The sequence below is a fragment of the Rhodamnia argentea genome, chromosome 1 (assembly GCF_020921035.1).
Source record: "Rhodamnia argentea isolate NSW1041297 chromosome 1, ASM2092103v1, whole genome shotgun sequence".
Lineage (NCBI taxonomy): Eukaryota > Viridiplantae > Streptophyta > Magnoliopsida > Myrtales > Myrtaceae > Rhodamnia > Rhodamnia argentea.
In genome coordinates this window covers 31,913,924-31,919,923 of record NC_063150.1, presented here as the reverse complement: position 1 = coordinate 31,919,923, position 6,000 = coordinate 31,913,924, and the positions used below count along the sequence as shown (strand labels likewise).

At 39.5% G+C, this 6,000-nt stretch overlaps 1 long non-coding RNA gene across 1 annotated transcript; it reads left to right on the top strand.

Moving 5' to 3' along the window:
* Positions 1–328: 328 nt before the first annotated feature.
* Positions 329–4,477, top strand: LOC115752772. Its single transcript, XR_007199502.1, has 4 exons — positions 329–342; positions 2,807–3,118; positions 4,246–4,300; positions 4,377–4,477. It is a non-coding gene; the product is annotated as an uncharacterized LOC115752772 (long non-coding RNA).
* Positions 4,478–6,000: the final 1,523 nt, after the last annotated feature.

Below are 6,000 nucleotides of genomic sequence, written 5' to 3'. Positions count from 1 at the left end.
CGGTGGTCAGTCTTGTACCAACCATGAAGTTGAATTGTTCGGTTAGAAGACTCAAGTATAAACAGGGTCCCGGTCCCAAGCTACAAGCTCCTAGTCCCAAGCTGCAAGCTCGATGGTCAGTCTTCTACCGGCATGAAGCTGAGTTGTTCGGGTAGAAGACTCAAGTATAAACAGGGTCTCGATCCCGAGCTACAAGCTCGTTGGTCAGTCTTCTACTGAGCATGAAGATGAGTTGTTCAGGTAGAAGACTCAAGTATAAACAGGGTCCCGATCCCAAGCTGCAAGCTCGTTGGTCAGTCTTCTACTGAGCATGAAGATGAGTTGTACAGGTAGAAGACTCGAGTATAAACAAGGTCCCAGTCCCAAGCTACAAGCTTGGGGGAAAGCTCGGGGGTCAGTCTTGTACCGAGCATGAAACTGAGTTTGAGTCCGAGAATGTACCCAAGTCTAGGTTTCTAGCTTCTACCTGAGACTCGAGTAGCTTGTACCCCAAGTGTTGATTTCAAGTTCTACGCCCAGAATTGGGCTCTTAAGAGCTCTGAGCATACAAGATCAAAATGCATTGACAAGTTCATCTAAATGAAGGTAGGTCTTTTCCTAACAAAACAGCATTTACCGAATGGAATATACACGGTGGACATGATCAGACATAGGGCAGGAAGAAAAACAAGACTTGTTTGAGGTCGCTGAAGCTTTACCTCGGACCACCGAGATCAGCTGGATTAGGGTTCTCCATGGGGTTCTCCATTAACCTTCCGATGTTGCCTTCCTGGAGAGTGGAGAGTCGGAGAAGAAGATGAAATGTGGGAACAATGGATTCAGGCGGCTACGAACAATGGATTCAGGCGGCTACGAATTCTTCGGGAAAAGTGGATGCGGGCTCTGTCTCTATAGCTGGTAAGCTCTTTGTAACGAGCAGCTTGGCGACGCTGTCGGGCATGTCTAATGTCACTTTGAATAATGATGGATACGCCATCTCTTGCGTCATCAGCAACGTGAACAAGGACAAAATATTGTAGGCTTATAACTTTTTTGGTACTTTTCCCTATATCCAACCTTAGCAATATTCTAGACACTATCTTGACTAGAAATTCAAGGGAAGTACAAATTCATTATTATTGATGTTCCTAGTGACTTAAACTCTCGGAGCAATTAATGTAATTTTTTTGGTCGAATCAAGAATAACGTAATAAGAGATGTATTCGATGGCAATAAATCAATCGAAGAGTAAGATTTATTGTTGATAAATGATAATCATTTATAGTTTTTTCTTGGACGTGGATTCTTTGCCCCGCAACACCCGTTAATTAAAAGAAGATACTTTTGTAATATGTCAACTTTTTTCTTCGGTAAGTATTATTAGCTCCCGCAAATTCATAAAAATTGGGAAGTAGTTTGCTAGATAAATGGAAGGGAACATAACTTCTCATTAAGCCACTTTTCGCGTTTCAGTAAGTAAATTTATTTTCTTTCTCGAAAGGTTTAATACCGCGGAAATTCTAAACTGGTACACCTATGACAAATTTATCTCAAACTATTTTTTTGACTACAAAAGATTTTAAACTGGTATACTTGTGACATATTTACCCCAAACTAGTACACCTATGACAAATTTACCCTCCGTTATTTTGTGTTAAATTTGACAGTTAAATATGCTGAGTTAAATGGCACATAACAGTTCATGGATGTACCGGTTTAGGATTTTTACCATCTGTTTGTCACTGGTATTTCAATTTGAGATTTTTCGTTGTATTACCTCAATTTAACTAAGGGTAAATCTATCAAAGGTGTACCGGTTTGGGGTTTTTCGTAATAAAAAAATTAATTTAGGGTAAATTTATCACGGGTGTACTGGTTTAAAATTTTTCATAGTCCAAAAATAATTTGGGATAAATTTATTACAGGTGTACCAGTTTGAATTTTTCGTGGCATTAACCCTTTCTTGAAAATAAACTTTTAGCCCAAGCTGTTTTTTACTACTATGTATACTTGACCAAAGTTGCCGTAAATTGTAATCCATGAAACTCCTCAAATACAAATGCATCGCAATCGACAAAGTACTAACTAGAAACAAAAAAAATATATAAAAAGTACTAAACTTTTTTATACTTTCATTCCTATACCTTTTAAGTTTGTCGATTTAATCCTAAATCTTTTTAACTTTTGCCGATTGACTCCCATTGACTGAAAATCGCTAACTTGGACATTAGCTATCCTACGTGGCACCTCCGATACTTACATGGATAATTTTTAATAATTGTTAATATTTTTATTTTTATTTTTGTCTTTTTTCTATTTTTTCCCTTTTTCTTTCTTTTTGCTTTTCATTTTTTCCCCTCTGCTGGGTTCAAATTTTCTTGAAATTTTTAGGACTTAATTGTACTTTTGTGATAAGTTTTAAAATTTTCTATACACTTATTCCAAATTAGTTAAAGAGCATCGATGTGAATCGCAGAAGAGAGAAAAAATCTCGGGATATCGATGCGATTTGGAGGGCGGATTTCTTCAAAACTTCTGGACAGAATCCTCTCACAAATTTACCAATCAAACGGGCAAACTTTGAATTTCTAAAATGTCCTCCAACGAAACGTTTATTTTAAAGAAGGGAAAGAAAATATCTAACAAGTACGAAGAACCTTCCTCTTTATCCCTTGCAGTCACATCAATACTCGCTAAGATTTTGCACTTCACAAATCTCACGAGACCTTGGACCAAAAAAAAAAAAAAAAATCTCACGAGACCTCCGTCTACTGCTTCGTCTTTTAGAGGTCCACAGAAGTCGGATTTGCAGGCTTAGAAACCTCAGGATCTACTCGTGTTTTGCTGATCCTCCCCGAGCTTGGTTCCGCGGTTGAGATTAGGTCGGGTCAGAGCTTCTTCTGTGTACATAGAAGTTGCCGTTTGTTAGCTGAGTAGCAGTGAGGAGGTGGTTAGGAGAGACACGGACAACTATCTGAAGGAGAACTTCGGAGATGTGAAGGCGAAGAACTCGTCGGAAGAGGCGCTCCAGAGGTGGAGAAGGGCGTGCTGGTTGGTGAAGAATCGGAAACGGAGGTTCCGGTTCACGGCCAACCTGTCCAAACGATCAGAAGCCGAGGATATTCGTCGCACGTTTAAGGTCGGTCTGTCACTGTTCTGTTTCCTCTCTCTCTCTCTTTGTGTTGAGGAGCTTGAGATCTTCCGCTGACCCCAAGCGCGTTGGTTTCTTAAATCAGGTCGATGTAGTTCTTGCATCGTTTGCCTGCGCAATTGCTAAATTTGTTCTATGTGACTATCTTGAAAATGAGCTTTGTCAACCAGCGATGAGTTAGCTGATGAACGGACAATCGAGAGATCGTCTTGATTTTCCTGCTCTACCTTGTAGTTTTCCCAGCTTAAGCACGAGATCAATTATGGTCGAGTGCTCTGCGGTCTAGATTTCCTTTTTGGATGTTCTGTCTAGTTCTTACACGTATTGAAATTGTCAAAGAATTAGCTGATCCATCTCAATCCACCTCATCTCAGAGAACCATCAATTTCTTTTACATCTCTCAGCTTTCCCTGTTTCGGGTTTGTTTTCTCAATTATGTTCTTCATTTTGAGGAACAAAAAAGAAGAGAAGAAGAAAAAGATGAAGAAAGCACCTAGTGAATGTCTAAACTTGATCTAAATGATATTTTTATCTCCATTCTATCTTCATAACTAGGAGTTCTCCTAATCGATTGTGAGATTTCTGCATTCTTGCTGCATTAGCATACTCTCAGAGCAATGGAGCTTGGAGAAATGGGGGATTATAGATAACTTCCAAAATTGAAACAGAAATTGGCAAGAGTTCCAGCTACCAAACAACGCATTCTAGTAGGACACTTGCTTCAATTTGTGTATTATTATACGAGAGAAGACAAGTGGCGCTGGCAGTAATGAATTGAATGCTAATTATTTGGGGAACCTTTTAAATGCTCGTTGGGAGGTGGATGAGCTGTTTTCTAGTGGAAAGTCAGTTTGGTTGAATGTATCAGAAGTGCAGTTCAGAATTTAATTAGACTTTTTCGAAGAATGCCTTGAGGTTGTACTTGGAAACTCATGCTGAGTATTTGGCCTCATTATATTGTTATATTGAGTGATTGCTCTTTGCAATGGCTCCATCTTTTAGGTACCTGTTCTTGAGTAGATTAGGCGAGGGATCGCACCAGTTAATGGGTGTTTGTGTTCCTGGCTGTTAATTATCATTTACATTCTTTTCTAATGTCATTTTGATTGCTGCAGGGAAATTTTAGGGTTGCTGTCATAGTTTCACAGGCTGCTCTTCAGTTCTTTCAAGGTGATGGTCCTCCAATAAAAAGTAAATCCTTGTTTTGTTATTTTTCTCATGGTTAGTCATACCTGGATGCCTGCAGGCCTGAGTGATTACAAAGTACCTGAAGATGTCAAGGCTGCAGGATTTCAAATTTGTGCAGAAGAATTAGGATCCATTGTTGAGGGCCACGATCCAAAAAAACTAAGAAGTCATGGGGGGGTTGAAGGTATTGCAGACAAGCTCTCGACAATGCAAAATATCTTTCTAAATCTGAGAAAAATGATTTCTGTTTTTGAGAAGGGGAATTATTTTCCTCTATCTTAGTCTTCCCTTATGTAACTTTTTGAAATAGAGAAAATCTTGTTTCCCTCTCCTCTTCCTCCATTCCCACCCCCACTGTCTCTCCTCACAGTTCTCTTTCCTCTGTTTCGTTCTTCCTCCTCAATCTCTCTCTCCTCCGTACTTGCCATTCCAATTCCAAGACCCACTTTTTTGGTGTGGCAAGCTCACTAGATCTGGCGAAGCCGAGACTCGTCTTTCCCTCATATTCCTTCAAGGAAGCCGGTCGAGCCCCCATATGACTCGAAACCACGGTGGCCACCATTTCTCTCCTTATCGCGATGCTGAGGCGTCATAAATTAGGACTGTCTCAAAGGACAGTCAAGATTGAAGTTGAGTTGGTCGCGAGTCTGCGTCACCCCCTGGAGCGTCTCCAACTGGTTGCTTTGCTTGATCGCCTTGCACGCCATGGGGAGTAGACCTCCATTTCAGTTGAGGTGCAAGGGTCTCCGAGAGAATGAAAGAATGGATTTGATTAATTTCTGTGAACTTGAATTTTAGCTTGGGAATGGCGAAGAGGAGGATGCATAAAGCTATCGGTTGTTGAAAAACAGAGAGAGGATAACTTTTCGACTGATCCTACCATTCTTTCATTCTCTCGGAGACCCCTTCAACAGGTCGGGTTTGCTCTTGCTCGAAAAAATGGATCTTGCTTTGATGGCTTGAACAACCCAGATCTGGCGAGCCTCGCGCATGCCGACCTGCATCATGATCGATGGCCAGGCTACGGCTGTTGCCGAGTTACCGTCGACGGAGGAAGGAGGAAGGGAGGAAGGAGCGGCGGGCATACGAAGGAAGAAGCAGTAGGAAGAAGGAGAAAAAGGGAAAAAGAAAAAGAAAAAGAAAAGAAAAAAAAATTAAAAGAAAAGACAAATAATAATAAAAAAATATTTGAAATTTTAATAAAAATAGAAAGTGAAAAGAAAGTAAAAAAAATTAATTACAAAGAAAAGAAGAGTGAAAGAGAAAAAGATAAAAAAAATATTAAAATGTATCTTAAAACAAATAAAAATTATTAAAATGTGTGTACGATAAAAATTGATTTTCCTTACCAAACGGCAGAAAATATTTTCCGATCCGTTTTTAGGATTCAACCAAACACCAGAAAATATGGTCCTTTTCCTAGGAAATCATTTTTTGGAAAACATTTTCCAAAGATACTTTATTTTTCGCGAAACAAACGGAGCCTAAAAAAAAAAAGGAGTCTGTAAAAAAAAAAAAGAGACGAAAAAAGGAAAAATAATCTGTCTAGAAAAAGCTGGCCATACACAAACTCTCTCTCTCAGTGGAACTTCTAACACCATCTCATTAAAACAATTTCTCCAATCTCGAACCAGAACAAAAATCGACATGGAAAATTAAAAGTCGAGAAGAGACATTCGTTC